This window comes from Gorilla gorilla, chromosome 11 (assembly GCF_029281585.2).
Source record: "Gorilla gorilla gorilla isolate KB3781 chromosome 11, NHGRI_mGorGor1-v2.1_pri, whole genome shotgun sequence".
NCBI classification, from domain to species: Eukaryota; Metazoa; Chordata; class Mammalia; order Primates; family Hominidae; genus Gorilla; species Gorilla gorilla.
Window position 1 is genome coordinate 93,013,980 of NC_073235.2, and position 27,091 is coordinate 93,041,070.

The 27,091-nt window shown below is 39.5% G+C and overlaps 1 protein-coding gene and 1 long non-coding RNA gene across 6 annotated transcripts in view; one reads left to right on the plus strand and one right to left on the minus strand.

Annotated features, from left to right (window-relative positions):
• NEMP2 (nuclear envelope integral membrane protein 2) overlaps positions 1–27,091 on the minus strand; it is a 208,083-nt gene that overhangs the window by 129,451 nt on the left and 51,541 nt on the right. The window lies entirely within an intron of this gene.
• LOC129531918 (uncharacterized) overlaps positions 1–27,091 on the plus strand; it is a 106,986-nt gene that overhangs the window by 35,812 nt on the left and 44,083 nt on the right. For 2 of the 3 annotated variants that reach the window (XR_010129778.1, XR_010129779.1), the window contains exon 3: positions 2,584–2,645. This is a non-coding gene — a long non-coding RNA (uncharacterized lncRNA). Of the gene's footprint in view, positions 1–2,583; positions 2,646–2,750; positions 2,927–27,091 lie in introns of those variants that run through there. The other variant, XR_008677398.2, reaches the window with a different exon arrangement.

Sequence of the window (27,091 nt, forward strand, 5' to 3'; positions counted from 1 at the left end):
GTAGTGCTATGTCCAGCTTAAAATAGCAGTACTATTAGTTTGAGAGAGAAGAGGGAAAAGGGATATTCAGTAGGCACCCATGTCTTTACATGTTTTAGTAACTGCCGTGTAATTCACTTCAAACAAAAACAATCTGTCCATTAGTCATTTTATATATACTGCTAGAAAGGTTAACATAAGCATTAAGGAAGACCAGTTAGCAAATTTATTGTTTGGAGTCCCGATTACATATTTTTGTTGGATTTATTAATGATTTAGGCACTGTGGATAGAGGGTAAAAACTCAGATTCTGAAGCTGATTGCCTGGCTTCCATCCATTAGCTGTGTGACCTTGGGAAAGTTGCTTGAATGCTCTGTGCCTTAGTTTTATTTTCTGTGAGATGGAGATAATAGTAATTGTACCCATCTAATAGAATTTTGGAGGATTACATAAGTTAATACAGTAAATGTAAAGTACTTAAAATAGACTTAGCTACTAATACATCTTTCTCTTGAATTAAAACCTTTTCCTTGGCCAGGCACGGTGGCTCACGCCTATAATCCCAGCACTTTGGGAGGCTGAGGCAGGTGGATCACCTGAGGTCAGGAGTTTGAGACAAGCCTGGCCAACATGGTGAAACACTGTCTCTACTAAAAATACAAAAATTAGCCAGGCGTGGTGGTGTACGCCTGTCATCCCAGCTACTCTGGAGGCCGAGGCAGGAGAATCGCTCGAACTCAGGAGACGGAGGTTGCAGTGAGCCAAGATCCCGCCACTGCACTTCAGTCTGGGCGACAGAGTGAGACTCTGTCTCAAAAAATATAATAATAATAATAATAATAATAAACCTTTTCCTTTAGACTCATAAGTAGCTGTGACAATCAGATTCACTCTCTTAAGAATTTCCAGGTATGCAGTATTTTCTTGGCTTTGCATTTGTAGATATGCTGATCCCTAGAGTCAAACCACAGGGTTTTACTTGAGCTAATAAATGTTGTATCCCATAGTAGCATTATGAAAGGGAAAGGAGTTGGCATTGGCAAAATTGAACAATAACTGGTTTGTCTCTTTTCCCTCCCCTTCTCCCACTTCTTCCTTTTAATAGACTGTACTAATGAGATCACCTCCCTGCCCTCCACACACACAGTCTGAGTTTCCTGTTGCCCCAGGGCTGCATAGATTCTTGGTCTCTCTACCCTCTCCACCTCTCCCCTCCCCATCCCCTGCACTACAGCGTACCTTGCCTGGAGCCCTTCTCAGTTATGCTCCCTAATCATTTCTAGCTGTTCAAAATGATGAAATTGCCCAAATTGGGGCCATTCAAAAAGCCATTTCTATGTGCTGCTTTATTATTTTCTGGGTTTTTTTTTAAGTTTCCTCAAATGTTCCCACAAATAGAGAAGGTCTGTTTTCCTTCCAGAAAAGCAATATTTAAGATAAATTTTGATGATTAGTTGCATTTAAACTATAGCTAGTATACTTTCTCAGCTTTTTTAAATAATAAAAGTTAGAATAAAGAAATCTCAGGAAAAAAAGGAAAAAATGTATCTTTCCATTAACTTGTGACTTTCATCTTTGGACCTAAGGCAACTGCTTCAGTTATTGCTCTTTCCTTTCTAGGAGGTAGGGGTAAATAAGGCCTATAGAACATGTGCCTCAACAAGTTTTTTTCTGGGCAAAACTGGGAAGTTACACACATTCCTTCTGCTCATATTCTATTGACAAGAACTTAGTCATGTGGCAATAACTAGATTCAAGGGAGGCTGGAAAATGTAGTCCATAGCTGGGCATCCCTGGGAGGTAGGAACTCTATTACCAAGAGCAGGAAGGGAGAGCAAATATGGAGCATGTTAGCAGTTTTTGCCACACAAATGTATCACACAGTTGCAATATAGTTAAGATAATTTTATTTTGCTTTTTACTTAACATTATATCAAGAGCTTTTTTCCCATGTTACTACATGGTCTTCAGAATTATAAAGTAGTGGCTTTGTAATGATGTGTTGAGTGTATAATCAATAATTATTTAATTCTTCCTGTTGTCAAAAGTATAGATTCTTTCCAGTTCTTCACTATTACAAACAACATCACAATAGATCTTTTCATGAGTTTATATATATATATATGTATATATTTTATCTTTTGGGAATAATTCCCTTAGGATGAATTCCCAGAACTAGGATTACTAGGTCAAAGGGTGTGTAAACATTTTATGAATCTTAATGTTTTTGTTCCAAATTGGTTTCTGAGAAGGCAGTTACCAATTTGTTCCCAAAAGAAAATGTGGACATTTTCTTATAAATGTGGGTGGAAGACACATTCACACATCCTTACAGGTAGGTTGTTTTCAGTTTTCAGGATCTGGCTAGAAACAGCACAAGGCAGCACAGGACTTGAGTCTGAATCCCTTGCTCTGTCACTTCCTAGCTATATAGCTGCAGGCAAGTACTTACTCTCCCTATGCCTCTGATTTCTTATTTTAAAGTTGAGGAAACAAGTAATTCCCTCATAAAGTTGTGTATTAATCATTAAGGCTGTTGACAAATACTCTGTTTTCCCATCTTCTATGCACATGTTAGAAATGTAATCTCCTGTCTCTTACAGATATGACCTTGGGACTTGCTTTAGCCAGTGGAATGGAAGCAGAAGTAACCTGTAATTTCCAGGTATATGTTTTAAAAGTCTGTGTGTAATTTGCTTCTCTTCTCCCTTTGCCGTATGCCTGGTTTGTCTCTTTTCCCTCCCCTTCTCCCACTTCTTCCTTTTAATAGACTGGAAATGTTCCAGATAGTACCAGCTCTTTAAACCTGAGTCCTAGAGTAAAGATGGCAGAGTGGAGCCTCAAGCCAACGTGTGACAGATATGTAAATAGACCAAGAAATAAATCTTTGGGTGTTTTCAAGCACCTGAGACTCTGAGGTTGTCTGTTATTGCAACGTAACCTAGCCTACCCTGACTGCTGCAGGTTTTCTCAAGATTAATGAGATAATATGCATAAGATGTTGGACTAATGGTAGAGCATTTTTATGGGTCCTTTTGCAATAATATTAGGTTGGTGCAAAAGTAATTGTGGTTTTTGCCATTAGTTTCAGAGTTATTATTAATACCATTTATTCATTCAATGCCTTCCATATGCCAGGCATTTGTGTACATTATCACTAATCTTCAGAATAAATTTGAAATATTATAAAAACCTCCATTTTATAAGGGAGAAAAAACAAAGCTTGGAATGGTTAGCATTCTGCCAAATGCCATCCAGCTAGGAAGCTGCAGAGCTGGCTTTCAAACCTCATGCGTTTCTCCCCTCTTTCTCTTTTTTCCTTGTCTTTGGAAGTTTATGTCATTGTTTTATTTTATTGCTATTTACATCATTGTGTGAATTCCTTTGCAATATTTGTTTATGAAATTCACACTTATTCTTGCAACAAAACCTCTATTTTCTTAAATTTATTGCAAGATGAACAGAAATAAATTGAGTCAAAGGTACAGTAGCTTACAATTCAATCCCTTGCTCCAGAAAGTTCATGAACTCAAGCACCTTTTTCATTTTTCTTGGCTTGAATATGCCTGAAAGCAGTTAAGATATATGTGCTTATGAATGGAAAAAAAAAAGTGTTTCACAATTGGAGTGGAGTGAGTCAGGTTAGAATGAGCTAGATTCCATAAATTCTCAAACCCTAATATTTACAGATTCTTTCTTAATGGATTTATTGAGATATAATTCATATACCATATGTCACCCATTTAAAGTATGTAATTTAATGACTTTTAATATATTCACAGAGTTGTGTATCCATCATCACAACTGATTATAGAATATTTTCATCATCTCAAAAAAAAGCCTATATCCCTCAACCAACACTCCCAAACCTTCTCATCACCTGACCCGTCCCCCAACCCTAGGTAGCTAATTACTTTCTTTCCCTTTCTTTCTTTCTTTCTTTCTTTTTCTTTCTCTTTCTTTTCTTTCTTTCTCTTCCTTTCTTTTCTTTCTATTTCCTTCCTTCCCTCCCTTCCCTCCTTCCCTCCCTTCCCTCCCTTCCCCCCTTTCTTTCCTTCCTTCTTTTTCTTTTCTTTTCTTTTCTTTGCTTTGCTTTGCTTTGCTTTGCTTTCACAGAGTCTCGCACTGTCGCCCAGGCTGGAGTACAGTGGTGCGATCTCAGCTCACTACGATCTCCACCTCCTGGGTTCAAGCGATTCTCCTGCCTCAGCCTCCCGAGTAGCTGGGATTACAGGTGCCCACCACCATGCCCGGCTACTTTTTTTGTATTTTTAGTAGAGATGGGGTTTCACTATGTTGGCCAGGCTGGTCTCGAACTCCTGACCTTGTGATCTGCCCGCCTCGCCCTCCCAAAGTGCTGGGATTACAGGTGTGAGCCACCGTGCCCAGCCGACTCTGTTTCTTTTTACAGGAGCTCCCAGAATGCCAGTTTCCCACCATCCCCAACAAGTGGTTCTTCCTCCCTCCCACTGCAGTCCCACTCCTAACTCTGCAAAGCTTTGCTCAATTATTTTTAATTCAAAGCTCAAATTCTAAAGTATCTGATATAATAGACTATTTTTTTCTAATTTTTTTTTTTACTTTGCTAAACTTAGAAATTCCTTGTAGTATAATACTAAAGGTTAAAAAAAAAGTGTGTTCTTTTTAAAGCTCTCATCTGTTCATGATCTGATTAGCCAGTTTGTGGCATTTTAAAAAAATCTTTTCCTCTCTTTCATTTTCTCTTTTGAGCCATTTCACAGCTTGTTAGTACTTCTGATAATATAAAGTAGTCAAATAGATGAGATTAAATTAAATTTGCTCTCACATACAACTCTGGGTTTTAAAGGATATTGCTTGAAGGAAAGGCAGGATATTGCTTGAGGCAGGCAGATCACTTGAGGTCAGGAGTTCAAGACCAGCCTGGCCAACATGGCGAAACCTCGTCTCTACTAAAAAATACAAAAATTAGTTGGGCATGGTGGTGCACGCCTGTAATCCCAGCTACTTGGGAGGCTGAGGCAGGAGAGTCCCTTGAACCAGGGAGGCGGAGGTTGCAGTGAGCTGAGATCGTGTCACTGCATTTCAGCCTGGGTGACAGAGCAAGACTCCATCTCAACAAAAAAAAAGAAAGAAAAAGAAAAAAAAAGAAATGAATGGTTAAAAAGAACATTACAGATCATCTGTGAATTTTAGTGACCTATATTCATGAGTACTGTGAAATGTTTCTGGTTTACTTTTTTTTTTTTTTTTTTTTTGAGGCAGGGTCTCCCTCTGTCACCCAGGCTGGAATGCACAATCATGGTTTACTGCAGCCTCAACCTCCTGGGCTCAAGTGATCTTAATACTTCAGCCTCCTGAGTAGCTGGGACCACAGGTGCACACCACCACACCTGGCTTATTTTAAATTTTTTTTTCTAGAGACAGGGTCTCGCTATGCTGCCCAAGCTAGTCTTGAATTTCTGGTCTCAAGCAATCCTTATGCCTTAGCCTCCCAAAGTGCTGGGATTACAAAAGTGAGCCAGCATGCCCTGCCTGCATTACTTTTTGTAATGTTTATTGCCGTGGAAAATTACTGACAACTTGAATCAGGTTGTATTTGTTACTATGAGACTCTTAAATTATCTGAACCATATGGTTGGAAACAATGATTTCTAGAACTAGCATCAGCTTTCAAGGTTTGTTGATGGAAGAGAGTACTTAAGCTAATAAATGTAACTTGTTAAATGAAACGGGAAACATCAAAATGCAGCTAAGCATTAAGAAAATGAAAGAGAAAAGTTTCCCTAGGAGAGAAGAAATTAATGAAATGTGTATCTTAATGTATCCCTGAAGATGGTATTTCTGCAACATACTGAATCGAGGGTGAATTTACTAGTTTATGGGGGGGGGGGGTCTGGTTCTTTTCTCCACTTGTGCTGTGCTGACTTGTTTCGTATGTGTTTTGGATACATGTGGTGATAGCAACCTGTTAGTCTCTGGTAAAACCCAGTCCAAAGATATGTGAAGCCTGGACACGTGAGGCTGAATAAGGATGTCCTAGAGCCATGAAATACATTAACATTGTTGGGCAGTTATGGCAACAGAAAAACAGTGTTAATATAGGGAGTAAGTAGGCACTTTATAGGCAAAGAGGACATGCCTTTTCTGTATGCAACGAGCTTTGCAAATTCTAACTCCACCCTAATTATAACTGCCTTGTTCTCATGAAGTTCACTGTCAGCAACTGTTTATTCACCAGGTACAATATTATGCATAATACACTGGGCTGAGAACTGTGAGGGATACATTATAGAAACAACAGGGCCCCTGGTCTTAAGATGCCATTGAAAAGCACAGACTGTGTTCGGGAATCAGTAAGTCCAGTGTGTAGATGACAGCGTTAGTGGGGAAAAATGGAATACAGAGTTGAAAGGTGTATTGGAGCCAGATTGTTAGGTTTTTGAATGCAAAATTTATATGTTAGGATGCTATTATTTGGAAAGTGGGGACTTACTCAATTTTTTTTAACATTAAAAGAAAATAATCAAATCTGTTTCTGGCTATTCACATTTTTTTGGTCCCATTGGTATCTTTTTTTAGATGGTACATTTTCAGTGAACAAGAACAGTATCTATTTTGCTTAATGTCCGGTGCAATGTCATAGATTATGTGTAATATTTAGGTTCATGTAAATAATGGCTGTTCTTAAAAATTCACATGTTCTTATTATGGAATGATTAAAGGACCCTCATTTTTCTTAATATTTATTTAGCTAAACTATCATCCTCCTCACCAAGCAATAACAAGAAACCTAGGCAACTGTGGCAAATTATTTGCCCAAGAGGATCACTTTTAAACCCTAGTGAAGCTGGGAGCAGTGGCTCACGCCTGTAATCCCAGCACTTTGGGAGGCTGAGGCAGGCAGATCACCTGAGGTCAGGAGTTCAAGACTGGCCTGGCCAACGTAGTGAAACCCCACCTCTACTAAAAATACAAAAAGCTGGGCGTGATGGCGCATGCCTTTAGTCCCAGCTACTCGGGAGGCTGAGGCAGGAGAATCACTTGAGCCTGGGAAGTGGAGGTTGCAGTGACCCGAGATTGCACCACTGCACTCCAGCCTGGGTGACAGAGTGAGACTCCATCTTAAAAAAAAAAAAAAAAAAACTTAGTGAAGCTATCAGGTATTGGAGAGCATGGAAATGCTGTAAACCAATACATTCTATATTTTATTGATTCAGCATTTTTTCAATGTTTTGTCTACAGACAGATCCTAGGGGATTAACATATATTTAAATTACCTAACTTTCCAGTTGGACATAAACAATCTTATCCTTCTCTTTCATTGTCCTTTATATCTTCTGTGGGGTCTCCTGGGCTTGTGTAACTTGTCATAATGGACAGGATGTGAGGGATGCTACCACAGACAGACACCATATTGTAAATCTGAAGAATGGACAGAGGAAAACTTGCAACAGAATTAGAGGAAAGAAGAAATGATGGTGACTACTGCAAAGCCTGGAATGGTTCCCTTGGGAATTTAAGGAGGGAAAACAAGAGTTTCTGTAGTTTCCAGAAATAGAACTGCCTGCCAGCTTCCTTCCATCCTCCCTCTTAGCCTAGCTGCAGGAGAACAGGCAGGCACATGCAGGCTGATGACTTTCCTGCTTGTGACAGCTCCAGATTACAAATGTGCAGAACAAGATTACAATGCCAGCATTCCCAGGCCCAGGGAGCAAAGGCAGGTGGGCCGGGATGAGGTGAAGGAATATTAAAATGAAATAAAATAAGTACGGGTGATAATGAAAAGAAGAGGAAGTGTGGGGTAGTATATATGGTGTTAAGATGCTAGGAGAAGACTGAGGGCATGAGACAGAAAGCCCTGTACTGCCTGGGCGTGTATCTGAGAGATATGTGGGTGTGTTTGCAGAGGAAGTTGTGGGGGCATGTGTGTGTGCAGAATGTGTGTTAGGGAGGGGTTTTATTGGTATAGGAGTGGGAGGGTGTGTACAGCAGGGTGTGGAGTGCAGGGGTGGAGGGAAAAAAAAAAGCGGAGGGAGGGAGGACTTTTATGGAGTGCCAGGAACACCCATTTCACAAAGGAAAATTGCCAGCTGCCAGCAAGTCAAATCTCCTTTGTGGGAACGGATCAGCTCCCCACAGTGGATTCTGGCCTCTGATCTGACCCCAGGATGTTTGCCAGATATTTGACCCCTGAAGGGAGGGACACAGTTTCTGGATTTTTACCACACCCTGATCCATGCTCTTTCCCAGGGACTGATGTGTTTGCTTATATATTATCATAGTGTTGGTCACAGGGCAGCATTGTTTGGCAGACAGTCTAGTGAATAGAACTGTAAGTTAGAAATAAATACTTTCCAGTCTTGGTTTGTGTGTGTGTGTCCTTTCTGATGGCCTTTGAAACCCTACGATAGTACTTCTGTGCCTTGGTTCCCAATTTTTCTAGTAACAAGAAAGAAAACATCAGCTAGATAAGGAAATATAGTGTAGAATTAATAACTGCAATGAATACATAATTTTAAAGACACATGGGTGACAGATTTTAATCTAGTATGAGAAATAACTTCTACTAATTAGAATTGTTCAAAACTAGGAGAGGTTAGCATAAAATGTGATATGTGTCATATTATTCTACATATTCAAGTGGAGCGAAGATGACCAGTTGTAGGGTGTTTAGGGGGAATTCCAGCAGCAAATAACAGTATACTTAAGATGCCTGAAGAATTATGCAAAAACTCTGAGATGTTATGATTCTAGGACTATAGTGTGCTTAAGTAATACAGAATTATCTTGAATATTTAAGTGTTATAAATATGAAATAATCAATACACAAAATGACCAAGGAACAAAATGTCCACTGCATGATTAGCACCTTTATTGGGCAACCAAGATGTATGGCATATAAATGCAGAAATAACTTGGGGCCCAAGTCTTCCACAGTAACCCCAAAACAAACTAAATATAGAGAAAGAAGGCTATGTTGTGTAGCAGGGAGAAGTATTCAATAAAAACAGGCTGAAACTCTTATCAGTCATTCCTGAATAGCCTCTATCTATTTCTATGAGAGATCCAGTCCAACTTAGTGGAGTACTGAAAGAATGCTAGAAGTGTTTTCTTCAGTGATTAAAAACTTTCAGATGTTTGTTGACCACCCAGTTCAGACATATCCCAGGTCTACGTTTGAGAGATGGTAGAGGAGTCCTCAGAACTTCCTTAGCTTTCCAAAGGCTGTTAAGACTTCTCAATAGTCTTGTTGAGTCTTAGTGTTCTCATTCAGTCTAATGCACTTTGAATCACGTGGGGATCTATTAAAAAGTGATTCTGATTCAGTAGGCCTGGGGCGAGGCCTAAGATTCTGCACTTCTAAGAGATGCTGATGATGCGTGTCCACAGGCCACTCATAGAAGCAAGGCTGTAGGTGAAAGCAGATAGGAAACTCTAGGTACCCTGGGCAAGGGCAGACAATGCATCAGGGGAATGAGATCAATACTACCCCATCCACAGAATCACAAAATTAAGAGTATAAAAGGAGAGAAGCCTTGTGATGCCATCTAAAAACCATCATTTGGCTCTTTAGTGGGGAATATAAGAGTTCTGTGTGGGCTGGATTGGAGTCTCCTTAGGGTGGTGATAATATGGTCCGTTAGGGTAAATGTCAGGGACTTCTTGGAAATTCCAGGTTCTGCTGTCAAGTAGATAAAGTTTGTTTTGGTCCCGTCTTCCCTGCTGATCTCACACTTCTTAAAACATGACTTTTCCTAAGAGGAAACTGTGATCTTTTCTTTAGGACAGACCTCAACAAATTGCCTTAATTTCCTCTACGGAATCAGATGGGAAGGAATTTAAGGCGTGGCCTTTCCCATGGAAGTCTTTAAGACTCCAAATTTTCAAGACACTACAGGGTAAAGCTCTATCAGCAAAATGCCAAACTGGGACAGGTAGAAGAATATTGTGATGGGCGGGTTTGCTTAAATAGCTTTCTGATTCCTCCACAGACTGACATTACCCAGGATAACAGGAGTGAGGAGAAGTGTCAGTGTTGGGAAGGATTGTAAGAAGGGTCTCCATCTCATTCTAACTGATTAGAATTGAGAAGGTTGCAGGATTAAAATATTGGTGCAAACGAAAGACATTTGAGGACATGGAGTAGCTAAGGTTGTTAACCATTCTCCAAACGCTTATTTATTTTACTTCAATGAATCAGAAATAATTGGATTCCACCCTGTTTCTCTTCTCAGAACAGATAGTAACTAATGTTGTACCGTATATTTTAAACTATACTAAGAATATAAGAATTACTTGCTTCAACCATCCACAACTTAGCTCACCAGCAGTGTTGTCCATCTGGAACATAACTAAAAACCAGGAATTATGCAAAAAGTTCCCTGAGTAGGCAAAATAGATGTCATTTTAAATTCATGCACTAAAGCTCATAAGAGCTCAAGGTTTTAGTATTTATATAATCAACATTTCCCACTTAATGGCAGTAATCCATTACTGAAAATCAGATGTTCTACATTTTAAAAGCTGACCAGAAACTATTTCCCATTATTTGGAATGGAAAAAAATATAATGTGTTACACATCAGCTTTAAACCAACAAATTTCTTAAAAAGTAACTAAAACACAGAAAAGTGTGTATATGTAAGTAACGAACTACCATATTATTATGTAAAATGATCAAACCATGTTTGCTGATCATCTAAGGATTGATACAGTTAATAGCTACTTTATATGCTGTGATGTCTCTGTTAGTACCAGTGACAGAGAAACTTACCTTTTTTGATAATGTACACTTTTTAAAGTGTGTGCACATGATTCTGACATTCTACAAATTATATTTCTTTTCTTATGTATTGCTTTGTTAAAAATGTTCTATTGAGTTATAAATATGCAAATATACATTTTTTCCTATAAAAACATAGCCAAAAAATGATATGTTGAGAGACATATATGTTCTATGAAGTTGGGTATTAAAAACCAATAAATATTCTATGGGAAAAATGTTAACTGGGGAGATATTTGCAGTACATGTCTAGTGCCGTGCTGGAGCCCATTTATATTGGTTCCCAAGAGATGACTGTTAAAGTTTTAGGAATTTTGCAATTCCTAAAAAGTCAAATTGGTAACTTGAAATTGGCCACGATTGGAGTATTTACACCACAAAAATAGGCAAATGCTATAAATCGGGGATTCCCTCCAACTCCATGAAAGCTGGTAGTGCGGCATTTACCAGCATTCCACTGAGTGTTCCTATACTTTATCAAATGTAAGAGGTCACAGGTTGCTGGATGGACTGTATCATAGTAAGGATATGCTAGACTTGTGTTATAATAAAAATAACCTCCAAACACCAGTGGCTTACCCAACAAAAGTTTATTTTATGCTGCAATGAGAGTCAATTGAGGCCTCTGTTCTACTTAGTCACTCGGGAACCATAAGCTGATAGAGGCTCCATTATCTCTATAAGAGGCTTCAGGGTTTACTGTGGTGTGAGCAAAGACATCTGGAATCAAGAGCTAGTTTTTCTATGCTTTGACCCACAAATAACATAATTCATTTTCCACCCGTATCCCTCTGGCCAGAACTCATCACATAGCTCAGCCTACCTATAAGAGCGCCGGGACACATGAGGGAACAGATGGAATATTGGGAGACCACTGATACTCCTTTTACATATATACCATTATTTTATATGCCTCTAAGGAATAAAAACCCACTATCAATTAAACTATGATGTAAGGCTTTCTTAGAATTAGATATTTGGACACAGACCTTAAAAAAATCATTTATCTCTTTTTTGCTTACCAAAGAAGGTAAATTAATCAAAATAAATTAGTTGAAGTGTTCTTTAAAACTTCTGCACATTTGAAGAAGGTTGGCTTCTGATTCAGAGTTGCTGGTATGTGCTTTTCTACAGAGCATCAGACTCTGTATGAGCAAGAGCAGGGGTGAGGAAGCATTTCTTACAAGAGTGCTCTGTGATAGTCTCTAAGACTTTTGTCTAAACCATGGTCACACAGTATGCAAGTTTTAATTCTGGAGCTTTATCGATTATATGAAGATGTTCATGGAGGTTTTCTAACAATAACAGATCCTCACTTTTTCCTCAATTGGCCTCAGAAGTTCCATTGTTTACAGCTTTGCAGCTCTCTGGTCAGGCCCTGACACTAACAGCCAAGTCACTACATTTTCAGCAAGCTTGTTATTTAATGGACCAAGTTCTCATATAACTAAGAGGCAACTATCTCATGAATGCTGCTTGGCTAAATGTGATTGTGAGAAGTCATAGATTATAAGACCTATCCTGAAGTCAGAGATGTTGAAATGTAAAAATAGAGTGTGTTTTGGAATCTATTAAATGTCATACTTACCTAAGAGGAGCTTGAACTGAAATGCAACCTTAACGATTTTTAAAAACTTGATGGGCAGAAGGAGAGAGGGCAACCTCTGTGATTTGAAAGTCATAGGTTTTGTTTGTTTTTTTTTTTAATCCCTAGAGATGACAGCTGGCAATCACTTTTAGGGAAGATTGTTCTTTCATTTTGAGAAAACAATCAGAATGAGTCATTTAGGTATTCAAACATAAATGAAGGCCTTGTTCTGAATTGGTGATTTTCAGCCAGGGTGACTCTGAGTGGCTAACATCTGTATTTTAACTCAACAGATTTTAAACGCCTGTTTTGTAATCTACAGGAATGTATCTCTGCATGTTGCATCTTCCTTAGATAAATACTGATTGTCTTCAAAGTGTAAATTTGGATTATACTGGGACTTAAAGTATCAAATATTCATTTGGAGATTTGTGTATATTCTTACTTAGAAGCAAAATCTGGCGATTTCATGTAGGATGTGCAGGCAAGATTTGCATCTCATGCTATCAGACAGACCACACAGAAGAGCAGAACTGGACTTGGTAGAGCTCAACCAGGCCTGGACTGTCAATGTCTGAGAGCCATATCAGGTTGAATCATCTACAGTGTATTGATGTTGGACTGTTGTGTTTTCACGCATTGTCCTAATGGGTGCCATGGGACATGTTCATGGTTTTACTGGTCTTGTAATTTTAGGAAAAGTACTAAGATGCTGGTGCCAATAAATGATAAGTGAAGAAGTAGGCCGTTCCCTCTTTGGCGCCTGGCCATGGATCTGTGCTTGGAGTTATGGATATCTTTGGCCTGCTTCCAAGTTTGGGTTGATAGGGATGGGAACTAAACAGGCATATCCCTATTGAGGACTGAGAGTGGGTTCCAGCCTCTCTGGGTTCAGGAGTAAGCTAGCAGTAGTAGTACAAAAATGTGCTTCCCCTCTGTTATTCCCCAGCCTTCAGTTAAACTTGTTAAAAGTGCAACTTTGTCTCTGGGGGCTAGAATGAAGTAAGCAAAGGTCTGTTTCACACTGAGATGACATGACAAAGTGGAAAGTAGAATGCTTTCCTCTGAGGTCAAAGAGGTAGGAGTGGCAAATTAAGAGTGAAAGGTTTTTTTCTGCAATCACATTCACAATAGGGAATATGGAAGCCTGAAGAACATGGAAGACCAAAAATTTTCTTTGAAGCAAGCATAAACACTGAAAGAAATGAAAGGAAAAATCCACCATAGCTCCCTGGAACCAGGTCATGGTCAAATAGTGCCGCAAATCTCAGCTGATGTCCTGGGTCCTAAGAAATCACTTTCTCCTAAGAAATCATACTCAGTACAATTATGGGTGTTTATCATGACAGCTCCAAGTCCTCAAGAAAATGTTAAGTTTGTCAAACTTGTGTAAGAGCACATAAAAATTCATGCCACTGCTGAGAAAGACTTTTACACAATTTGTTAATATAAAGAAAATATGGCCAGGCATGGTGGCTCATGCTTATAATCCCAGCACTTTGGGAGGCCCAGGCAGGAGGATTACTTGAGGCCAGGAATTTAAGACCAGACTGGGAAACATAGCAAGGCCCTATCTTTGCAAAAACATTTTAAAAATTAGCTAAGTGTGGTGGCACACACCTGTGGTCTCAGCTACTTGGGAGGCTGAGGTGGGAGAATAGCTTGAGCCCAGTAGTTCAAGGTTACAGTGAGCTATGATTACACCACTGCTCTCCAGCCTAAGTGACAGAGTAAGACTCAATCCAACAAACAAACAAAAAACAACAACGAAAGAAAGAAAGAAAGAAAGAAAGAAAGAAAGAAAGAAAGAAAGAAAGAAAGAAAGAAAGAAAGACATAATGTAGTAGCTTAACTTCCAGTCAGTTGGAAAGCTTGGTTACTGTAGATGTTGATATCCCTGAGAAACCTGGATAACCAGAGATTTGCTGTGTTCAGTCCATGGCACAGGCACTGCAGGACATTTTAAAGACAAACATGGTATTTTCCCTGAAAGCATTTGGAAACGTTCCCTGTGTGTTTCTAACAATGCTCTAGCAGCTCATATGAATCTAACAAGGATGAATTTATCTAAATCTTTCTTTATCCTATTTATATTTGTGGACTATGCAACATCTTGAGGATAATGAGTTCCATATGTTTACTACCCACTGTATAAAGTAATGCCATCTTTTATTTATCTTTAAACTACTTTCATAGAATTTCAATGGGTGCCCCTGAATTTTGGCATTCCAGGATTTGAATATGTTCTCACTTTAGGGCTGCCTCTAGCCCATACAGGCCTCTATGCAGATAAGAAACAGCACCCACTCTGGGTGCTTAATTTAGAATGGGTGCTCCCTCTTTCGGACAGATACAGCCTTATGCCAGATGCATGGCTCAGTGAGTGGAGCATGGGCTAGATTTCAACCCCAGTCTAGTCCCCCACCCCCATGTCATGCCCTTGGCTAGGTGCCCTTGCAAAGTACAACTGGTACAGCCATATACAGCAGCCAGGCCTCACCATAGAGGTCCTACAAAGAGTACAGATTTTTGGTCATATCCTCTCTCAGGTATCATCTCCCTAAAGGATCATAGTCTTTCTGTTAATTCCTAATTTCGATCCTATTGATCCTTCTCTGCCTTCCTCAAGATATGGGGCTCAGGCTGAGGGGCAGTCCAGGCACTCTGCACTCTCCTTGGGACCCTCTGGATCCAGGGACAGTCATCAGGCTGTTGGGCTCTAGGGCAGTTACAAAACAGGGGCCAGAGGAACCAGTCAATAATGGATTCCATTTGTAGAGCTTCAAACAAATAACCCAGAGAGGATCATCTTATAATCATAGCTTAGGTTAATGTCCCCTAGACACACCGTTTGCTTATTGCCCACACAGAGAGTTGTCGGAAACTTTTCTATCCCTTGTCTAAGCTTGGTGAGGTTTTTCTTCATTTTCTCTCCATCAGTTCAGAACTGTACCAACTGCCACCTATCAGAATTCGTTCTGTATTCCCCTTTCAAAAACATATTCAATGCCTAAATCATACAATAACTAGCAATAATATAAGGACAATACAACTTTTAAAAAATACTGAAGATCATGATTTTTTAAATAAAGTCTAACCCTATTCTTTTTAGATTCACTCACCTAGCACAGTGTCTGACACATGATTGATACTCAATGATGAATGAATGGCTAAGTACCCTCAAAGTCAGTTTCGTTTTGGTTTTGTTTGTTGTTTATATATAAACAGTCTGTTGTAAACATTTGCAAGACCTGCATTCTCCTTGTTCTCTCAGTGATCACTGGAACTTTAGTGATACATGGATCATGTATTAGATCCTTTTAGCATGTTGAGTATAGCACTTAGTCATCTAGTGAAATTTAATGTGATTGTCTAACATTCTTTCATCTCAGATCTTTGTCCCCATATTTAAAATATATCAAGTATTTCTAAAACAAAACTTTCAGTTTTGGTTATATCAGTAGATAAAATGTTTACATATTTTTCTTCCTTCTACTATAGTAGAGATTTTCGGGGAGAGAAACATTCAATACCAACCCCAACTAAGAGGTTTTTATCCTAAGCACCTTCTCTTCAATGAAGAATTCTGTTACTTCAAAATGTTTAGTTAAAAATGTTTTAAAATTTTATTAGAAAAAATTTTAAACACATAAAAATAGAGTTAAAAATAGTAAAAGGAACTAACAGATACCTATCATCCTGATTCAACAATTATCAATAGCGCTTGAATTTAATCTATTTAAAAAATATATGCCTTGACTTCTATTGTCCCTCCTGAGGTGGAAATTTTCAGGTTCTTTCTCCTCTTGTGAGAATTTTCATTTTCATCTCTTGTGGAAGGTTGAAAATTTATTTATGTAATCACATAAGCTCCCACCACTTCCATGTACATCGTACACACAATGATATGAGATGCTAATTCAATTCCCAGTCACCAGCTGTTCAAGTGCCACTCCCACATTGCTGCTAGATAGTTCTCTGTCCTGATCGAGACACTTTTCTGTGGATCTCTCACATTTCTGCACACCTTGTGAGCAAAGCACCAACTTGCTCTTTCTTCCTGTAAAAGGATGTTTGTATAGTGAAGAGCCTTGAAAGCTGGAGCTAGTGTCTCTCTCTGGAGCAAAGGGCAGGCGTACTTACTGACCATTATAAAAGATTCAGTTTCCCTAAGCTCAGGTTCTCCTCCTGTAACCCGAGCTGCTGCAAGGGATGATGTCACCTGACCCTCTGTGCCACCTGTTGGAATTGGGACTTGAGGAACAAAGGCAAAAACACGGATACTCTGGCTATTGCTATTGATGTGAATAATAAGCCATTCTTCATCGCTGATCTTGGAATCTTGGGTTTTCCATGAAACTATGGCAGGCTAATTTCTTGGTCTGCAAGTAGGGCAAAGGTCAGACTCTTCACAGTTCTTCACAGTTTGGTAATGATGGTGAGATGCTGACAAAGACATGGCTTTCTGGAAGAGGAAAGATGAGTAGTCCACAAGCCTATTAATAGGATTTGGGGAAGTTCATAGGACTTAGTAGTGAATTGACCAAATTGTATGGCCAGCTGGGGAATAAATTGTCCTCAACTTTACTGCTATTGCTAGTGAGAAGGAATTGAGAAGGTAATTGTAGGAACTGCAGGTTGAGTATCAGGAAGTAGGCTCCGAAATAGTTGTTCAAATAGTGCGCTGCTTGTTGCTAACTTTGCTCTGGGTGAGGGAACTTCCTCACCAACTGAGGGGTCAACCTCAAATTTCTCCCACTGTAACAGCCAGCACTAAGATTCCTCTCTTTCAGACAAGTTAGAGACACACATCTACACTGAGCATGAAAGGAGGAAAATCTACCTACCAGTGTGGGCAAAACCCAGACAAATCATTGGAACTTTGGCTGGTTAGCTTAGCAGATGAGGCTTTGGGTAAGTAAAGCTTATTAAGAAAAAATGGCAAAAGTTGGGCTTTTTTATAGCTCAAAACCTCCTGTAATCTCTAACGCAGATCTTAAATCCAGTTGGAGATGGCAGTAGAAAGTCTCAGACATTTTTGCAGTGGGTCCTGGTGGCTAAAAGGGAACTTTGGCCTTCTTTGGAAGATTTTCCTGAAAAAGAAAAACTCCTGTGGGGAACCAGAGATGAGGCATTGACTAGGATCCAGGCTTTTAATGGCCTAGATTGGTTTTATAATGTTGGTGGATGATAATGAGAAAATAATCTCTCAATCTTTCTCTCTCTTTCTCTTTCTTCCCCTGACCTAAGCTAGGTTAAGGAAAAATGATTAGAGATGGGGCCAAGGTCTTCCTGTCCTCAAGGGGAATGAAAGACCATACACATTCGTCCCAGTATGGCGGGGAATCTTGGAGAGAGAATCAAACTTTTATGACTCTGTTGGATACAGAACCTACCTAGACCTGTGGGAGGAAAAGGCATGCAAATTCAGTTAGTGGGGTTAGGCAGGGTTCACAGTGGGGAAAGAAAGCTAGCCTGACCTTGTGGATGGGGTCCTTTGGGCCAATTCAATGTGCTGTTGCTGCTGCTTCTACATCACAATGTAAGTAGGAATTGATGCTTGTACTTGCCTGTCCCATAACTGCCAGAAAAGAGATTATCCTAATTGAGAAGAGCTGTCCAAAGCCTTCATTATATAGATGACAGCTTGTTGATTGGCAAGTCAGAAGCCTCAGTTTAGTCACCCTTATCAGAGGTGGCTGATAAACTCTGACAAAATTCACGGGCCTGTTGACCAAGAAAAGTTTCTCAGTACTATGTGGTTGGATACATATCACTCAATTTCTTTCATAGTCAAGGAAAAACTGCTCTCTTTGATCCCTACTACCAAGTATTAGAGACAGTATGTACCCCACTAGAGAATTCTATTTGAATATCTTTATATGGGCTAACTTTCAAATCAGCATCTTCTGAGTGGGACCCAAATGAATAAGCTGCATTGGAAGCTATCCTGCAAGTTATAACACACTCTCTACTTTGGGGCCCCATCACCCTAATGACCCTTCTGGACTACAAGTCTCTCTGACTGATGATTTTGTTGACTGGATCCTCTAGCAAAAGGAGGTCATTTCTACCCAGAGATTCCCCCTTGAGGTTTTAGAGTCATCACCTCCCTGATGCAGCTACCAGGAATGCCCCTTTTGAAAAAGTGGCTATTAGCTTGCTATGTGCTCTTGTCAACACTGAGTGCCTGACCCTTGGAAGCCTTGTGCCTTTCTGATGTGATATTCCTATTTTGGGGTGAGTCTTTTGGATTCAATGACTGACAAGTGGGGAAGGACCCAATAAGCTTCACTAGTCAAATGTGATGAAAATGTCACATTTAAGAACACAACCAGCATGACTTCAGTAGCATCTAGGCTTTACCAGTAAGATTGGTACCTATTGCTTTGGGGGAATACTCTATTCACACTGCCAACTGAAGCAAAGTCACTGGTTCTACAAGGTCTTCAATTCACAGAAGTTTCCCTAGAATCCTGGGCCTGGTTGGTTCAATTAAGCCAAAACCTGGTGGTATTCACTGGGCTGCTGTGGCCGTTCAACCTCAGTGTCAGCAACACAAAACCAAAAATGAAGGAGGTTGCTCCACTCCATGGACAGAACTCAAGCTGTTCTCATGGCTCTGGCCAATGCTATCCTTGAAGAACCCTGTTATATTTTTTACTGATTCGAGCCATTGCCAATGGCCTACCTGTTTGGTCTGTCACTTAGAAACTAAAGACTGGCCAATTCAAATACCCCTATTTAGGGCTGCAAACTGTGGAGATAAATTGTGGCTGCTGAAGGAATTGTCTGGATGAAGCCTATGACAAGAATCCAGTCTCTGATACAGTACCAGGACTCAGGTTGCTGATTAAGCCTGTTCTGCCCAGATTGCCATCATTGCTGCCTGGGTCCAGCACCATAATGGACAAGGAAGCACATCCATGGTCACAGACTGGGCACAAAGTAAAGGTCTCTATGTTCCTGATGCAGACGCTATGACTGCATGCCAGACTTGGAACTTCTGCCAAAAGTTGCAACAAAGAGAGGACACATCACATTGGGCATTGAACCACCTGCAATGGCAGACTGACATTTGACTTTTGATTCCCTCTCACGACAGTCCATGGGACCTCACTGCTGTGGACTCTTTTCCAGATTATGGTGTTTTTGTTCCAGTTGATCATCCAATTCTGGCCACACCATTATGGCATTTGAAACTAATCCATGCCATATTTTGGGCTGTCTAAATGATCTGAAGTCTGACACTAGTGTGCCTTTTATCACAAAAGTCATTCAACAGTGTGCTGATGTTGAAGTTATTTGATGAACCTTCCATGCTCGTCAATTGAGCCATCTGTGGGCATCTGGTATTGTGGAACATTGGAATGGTCTCCTCATTAACATCTCCTATTCTTCTTCCCTCACCTTCTCCTGATCCACACACCTTAGTAAGACAATTGATCATTCAATGCCACTCTTACTGGGAAGGGATCATTTACTCTCAGTTGCTTCCTGGGTAATGATTAGGAGCAAAGAGGTAGAGAGTTATATAGACTTATTTTAAAAATTCAGGACTCTGCCCAAATATTCCTGGGCATGATGTTTTTATTTTTCTCCTAATGGCAACTCCAAGCCAGTCTGGTTGGTTCATCTGCTAACTGTTGTGAGTAATAAAGCCTTTTGTCTTAACCAGATTCTTATTCTTATTTCCTTATTTCTTCTACCAGAATTCATAAAACTATGGCGGGCTAACGTGTTAGCTTGCAAGTAGGGTAAAATATCAGATCTTCATAGTTCTTGGCTATATTCCCACAATGAAGAACAGCCTGGATTATAAAACATGTACAGCACACAGAATGAGGCTTGCTTTTTATTTTACCTTTCTGCCTAGTGCTGCCCAAACTGACAGTGATAACTTTGTGACATATGCTCTTATGGACTCAGCAAGATCATGCTAAGAACATTTTGACAAAAAAAGGAAATAAGTAGGATTCAGGCACTATTTGTTTCCCCTTGTATTGCCATGCAGGGGGAGAAATTTTGTGTTTTCTTTGCCAGTTGCCGTCATACTTAGAGGGTCCAGGGTGTGATGACTTATAGGAGAGTGTGCCACTTAATGACCCTTCCTCAGTGGTGACAATGTGTACAACAAAGAAACTAATTACAGTAAAGATTGTCCGCAGCTCAAATCAGAGTTGCCTAACTGAGTCTAATATCATTGCTGATAGCTATGAATATGTTCAAAGAATTTGTTGTGAAAGCACCTCTCATGTTTACTATTGTGATTCCACCTCCATGCAATGAGATTACAGTTCAGAAGGTTCCTAGTACTGTAGGGATAATGCTAGCTTGCTCTGCGTGCGTGCGTGTGTGTGTGTGTGTGTGTGTGTGTGTGTGTGTGTGTGTGTGCTGCCCTTCAGAACCTTTTCATGCACTCAAACTCAGGTAAAGTAAAAGAGCTGTTTTCTCATTTGTTAACAAAGGTTTCTGTGGTTACTATAAAGCATGACTTCCAAAAGTGATTATTCATACTAGTCAATATGTGACAGTTCTGATATACAGTTTTTCACATGTCTTCACACACATGCAATAGCTACTGCTCATGGAAACCTTGTGAGGATTAGGGCCTGGAGACTAAAGAGAGCCCACAGACAGACCTGAAAATTGTCATGGCCAGCAGCCCAGCAACTGGACATAACACATTATTGTTGTTAGGGAATCTGTGGATGATTCAATAAGCATTTGTTGAGTGTCTACTATTTGCAGGTATTTTACTGGACACTAAGATACACAGATGCTAAAATGTTTGCCCATGAAAAACTAGCAGGCTAGTGGGGGCAATCATAAATAGGCCTATAAACCAAGAACTACAAAATGTTAAATGGGAATATGGAGGAGGAAATGATTAATTCTTCTTGCAATTAAAAAAGAAAATTGAGAATGCAAAGTGCTTTTGGGGTCCTCTACTATGTTTAAGAGTGTTGCATATAGTCCTGTATTCTATGCACTGTGAGGCTCAGACCCCTCCCCCAGAGGTGCAGGGGGGAAAAGTAAGCTTTGGAGACACATAGCTCTGGGCTTGAATTTCAGCTCTGCCATTAACAATGACTTGGTTATGTAACTGCCAAGTTTAACCTCTGTTGAAATCCAGTTTAACCGTTGAAATGGTATCACCTCACTGAGTTATGGAAATCAAAGGAGATAACCAATCTAAAGTGTATGTATAGTAGTTCCATAAATGTTGTTCTCCCTTCTCTACACTTCACTCTCATCCCTACATTGAGTGATGTAGAAAAGTCAAGTCATCTGTTTACTGGGAATAATCACCTGATTGCTCTTTAAAGGGATGCAAGGCAGATCTCAGAGTATTTTGGAATGTGAAAGCCAAATAACTGACTGAGTATAGGAAATAGAGAAACTAAGGGTAACAACAACAACTTTTTGCTGGGGGCTTTACATATATTCTCTTTTTTTATCTTCACAAAAACTTCATAAGGGAGATAGTGTTTTCCCCATATTTGATGATAATTTCCTTACCTACTATAATATTTTGTATGGCTTAATTCATTTTATGTTGTGTATGTTACCCTCCAAAACCTAGAGACAGGCTCTTTTTTGTTAGAAAGGCTCCCAAATTTCGGTATACTGCAACCAGATGAGGATAGTTGGCTGTATCCACCCAATACAGATGGAGCAATAAAGCCTAGCATAAATGTGCTTGATTGATTTAGAGCTTGGTATATTTTCCACATTTGTATAGTGAAGACATACTTCTGTATTAAGAGTAATTAATTCAAAATGTAAAATTTCTTAAAAATAACTGGTATAGAAAATAAATCTGTTATCTTTTAGTTTCTTTTTCACAAACTTAATGTTATTCAGAGTTCATGATCAGACTGTTCCTCTATTACTCATCCTGAGTCTTAGCTGAGGGTCAGAACTCTCCCAAGGCTTGGGTATGGCCATAAGGCTCCTGACAAAATTAGTATCAAAATAGTTTTTATCTCAATTGGCTATGTCTTATGCTATCTCAGGCAAAAGGACATTGAAAAGAAGACTTTTTTTGCTTATGTTTGTAAAACTCCCGATCAGCCACAAAGGCATCTGCCATGCCCTAGCTTCTCTGCTTAGATGCTTCTGTTGGCTTTCCCATATTACTTAGCGTACAGAAGAAGTGATTCTAACCAAAAGATCCCAGAATACAGCATGACTTGAAAAAGAAAGTTCATTTTATCATCTGATACAGATTGAAGGTGAGCAATGGAGGCCAGCCAGAGGGCTCTGTCCCATACGGTCATTCAGGAAAGCAGGTGCCTCTGTCTTCTTCACCATGCCCCAGGGTATTTTTCTGGTCAAAGTTGGGTTGATGCCATGTCTGAGTTCCAGCCTGAGTGAAGAGTGAAGAGTCTTCTCTCTTGTGGTTGTGTCCCTCAGGAGATGACCAAGAAGCTGCATACATTACTTGTCTTCATTCCCCAATGGTCTGTGCTTAGGCATAAGATCATTCCTTTATAACCAAATGGCCATGTGTCTAGCTAGAACTCAGAGAGTTCTAGTACAAAAGTCAGGAAAGAATGGACACTGAGAGATAGTAATCTCAGCCACTCCCTCTAAGACAAAAGTTGAAACAGAACTGTTGCTATATAATGGAAGATTGGAACTTCCCCCACCCTTGCTTTTTTGTTCCCAGTTGGGAGGTATTTTTCCAATTTTAAAGTTTTTAATATTTCTCTCCCACTATCATCCTTCTTACATGGTAGCTTCTAGCTGTGTCCTCAACAGCTTCCCAACTGGCATCCTGCCTATACTCTTGTTTCCCCAAAATCTACTGTTAACTCAGAAGCCAGTGGGATCTTTATTAAATGTACACTAGGCAACATCACTTCTCCACCTATAACTCACCAATGACTTCTCATGTGATTAGAATCAAACTAAACTCGTTGCCATGGCCTGAAGGCTGCCCTATTGGCTCTGCTTACTTCTCTTCCTTCTCTGCTCTCTGCCACTGTCTTTCGTTTGTTTGTCATTGCTTTTGTTCCCTGAATATAGTGAGCTTGATCTCATCTTGGGTCTTTCCCTCTTGCTATTCCTTTTACTCGAGGTCCTATCTTCACAAAGTTGCCTTCTTCTAATATTCAGGCCTCAACCCCAAGGTAACCTCTTCAGCAAGGACTTCTCATAGCTACCATAACTAAAGCAGCCACACACCCACCCCCGTCACCATCCATGATGTTACCCAAAAGTATCTCCTTTAAAACATACATCATGATCATTATTATTATTTGGTTTACATGTCTATAGTATAGAAACATGTCTTGTTTGACCCTCTATCTAGAACTCCCAGCAACTCTAAACACATTATAGGCACTTGGTGAATATCTGTTAATGGAAAGGTTTGATCTCTGTAAAATGGCAAAACTATTTATCTAACAGCCATTAGCACAGGGCCTTGCACATGGTAGGTATTCAAAAAATATTTATATTTTAATGGTTTTTTTCTTTTTAGAGATAGTATCTTTCTCTATTGCTCAGGCTGGAGGGCAGTGGTGTGATCACAGCTCCTTGAACTCCTGGGCTCAAGAGAGCCTCCAGCCTCAGACTCCTGAGTAGCTAGGACTACAGGCGTGTGCCAGTACACCCGGCTAATAAACGTTTATTGAATGAATAGAGTTAGCTGCAAATCCCAGTAAATCAGAGGGACAAGGAGTACCATCTGAGAAGTCTTTACATAAACATTTTGTGCTTAATTACTACTTTTTCTGAATATTAAAGTAAATAAGCTGTGTAAAAAATACAGAGAGGTATAAAGAAAAGTTCCACTTCCAAATAAAAATACAAACGTATTAACATCTTGGTAAGTATTTATATAGACTTATTTCCTATATGCATCCACACATACAATTTTTAAAAATTGGTATCATATCATATATGCAGTTTAAACAGAAAGCTTGCCGAGTACACTCGCCAAGAAATAATGCTTATTTTAAAGTATGGAGATGTACGTTAAAATAAATTAGGTTGTCATCTGATCTTTGACAAGCCTGACAAAAACAAGAAATGGGGAAATGATTCCCTATTTAATAAATGGTGTTGGGAACACTGGCTAGCCATATGCAGAAAACTGAAAATGGACCCCTTCCTTACACCTTATACAAAAATTAACTCAAGATGGATTAAAGACTTAAATGTAAAACCTAAAACCATAAAAACCCTAGAAGAAAACCTAGGCAATACCATTCAGGACATAGGCATGGGCAAAGACTTCATGACTAAAACACTAAAAGCAATGGCAACAAAAGCCCAAATTGACAAATGGGATCTAATTAAACTAAAGAGCCTCTGCACAGCAAAAGAAACTATCATCAGAGTGAACAGGCAACATACAGAGTGGGAAAAAATTTTTGTAATCTATCCATCTGACAAAGGGCTAATATTCAGAATCTAAAAAGAACTTAAACAAATTTACAAGACAAAAACAACCCCATCAAAAAGTGGGCGAAGGATATAAACAGATACTTCTAGAAAAGACATTTATGTGGCCAACAAACATGAAAAAAAGCTCATCATCACTGGTCGTTAGAGAAACGCAAATCAAAACCACAACGAGATACCATCTCACACCAGTTAGAATGGTGATCATTAAAAAGTCAGGAAACAACAGATGCTGGAGAGGATGTGGAGAAATAGGAACGCTTTTACACTGTTGATGGAAGTGTAAATTAGTTCAACCACTGTGGAAGACAGTGTGGCGATTCCTCGAGGATCTATAACCAGAAATATCATTTGAACCAGCAATCTCATTACTGGGTATAAACCCAAAGGATTATAAATCATTCTACTATAAAGACACATGCACACATATGTTTACTGCAGCACTGTTCACAATAGCAAATACTTGGAACCAACCCAAATGTCCATCAATGATAGACTAGATAAAGAAAATGTGGCACATATACATCATGGAATACTATGCAGCCATAAAAAAGGATGGGTTCATGTCTTTTGTAGGGACATGAATGAAGCTGGAAACCATCATTCTTAGCAAACTAACACAGGACAAGAAAACCAAACACTGCATGTTATCACTCATAAGTGGGAGTTGAACAATGAGAACACATGGACACAGGGAAGGGAACATCACACATTGGGGCCTGTCAGGGAGTCAGGGGCTAGGGGAGGGATAGCATTAGGAGAAATACCTAATGTAGCTGACAGGTTGACGGGTGCAGCAAACCACCATGGCACGTGTATACCTACATAACAAATCTGCATCTTCTGCACATGCATCCCAGAACTTAAAGTATAATAATAATTTTAAAATTAGGTTGTATGCACCACCACTTACATATTTTAGGTGGTGATTATAGCACAGAATAAGGTTTGCATGGACATATCTATCAGCAGCTGGACCTGTGCCCCATGTCAGGGGCCCTCTGCAGAGCAGGGGGAAAATGAATTCTCTAGAAAAGTTTGTCAAGTCTGTGATGCTACTTATTTTTACTTAGATCTAAATCTTCTTCCTTCCCATAGAAAAACATTGGTTGCTTGTCTTTTCATCTCTTCTAGCAAAGGTTGGTGAATATTATTGGAAGGAAACTATCAAGATACATATTTTTACCTTTACTATAAATTTGTGTATAATTCAACTCTTCTGATGAAATTGTATGGTGATGTCAGGGGTGCTGCTATCTCTGGGTAGTAAGAGAAAACAACTAGATTTGGAAATCCGGTATACAAATGCATATAAATATACAAATGACATTTATACATCCCAACATACTCATTCACCCATGAATATATATATTTGGCATCAAGTCACTAAGCATAAAAATGTTGTGGGTGTTTACAACTTTTTAAAAAGGGATTATTTGCATTTTCTTTAAAGTTTTCTGGACAGGCACAGTGGCTCACACCTGTATCCCAGCACTTTGGGAAGCTGAGGCAGGGAGATAGCTTGAGCCCAAGAGTTCAGGACTAGCCCGGGCAACATAGGGGCACCCCACCTCTACAAAAAAATTTTTCTAATTAGTTGGGTGTGGTGGTGTGCTCCTGTGGTCCTAGCTACTGAGCAGGCTGTAGTAAGAGGATCGCTTGGGCCCTGGGGAGTTGAGGCTGCAGTGAGCCATGATCATGTCACTGCATGTCAGCCTGGGAAACAGCAAGACTCTGTCTCCAAAAAAAAAGCTTTCTAATTTCTAAAATAGACTGTGTGAAGAGTTAGGAATTTGGGCTAAGAGATAAAGGGGAGAAAAAAAAAGCCCTGGGAAAAGAATTGGAAAAGTCTGAGTATAAATATAGTTTTTGTACTTTTGGCTGAAGTCTCTTAGAGCTTGTGAATAATAAAGACTACATTACTATCCCCAAAATAACTTTCTTGGAAAAAAAATGTTACCTGAAAATTACCTGCTGTGTTGATGAGGGCCTGGAGAATGAGAAGACAAAAAGAGCATCTAACTGAAAGGGGTGGTAGAAAGAATGTCCATGTAGCAATCAGTGTTAAAATGTACAGTAAAAACTTCCAGGACAGAATAAAAACCAAACTGATGGAGGTGCCCAACACAGTAGTCGCGAATCCCAGGCTAAGGCACAGCCACAGTTCTAAAACCTTGGAATAAAAGGAACAGTGCCTCTGATTATTTATCACGATGCTTTCTTCAGAACTTTTATTTGAGGAGATGGGGTGAGCAAAGAATTAAAAAAAAAAAAACAACTCTGAGCATTCTTTGCTCATCCAATTTGAAAGTGGAATTTCTCTACTGGAACTGCTGATTTGT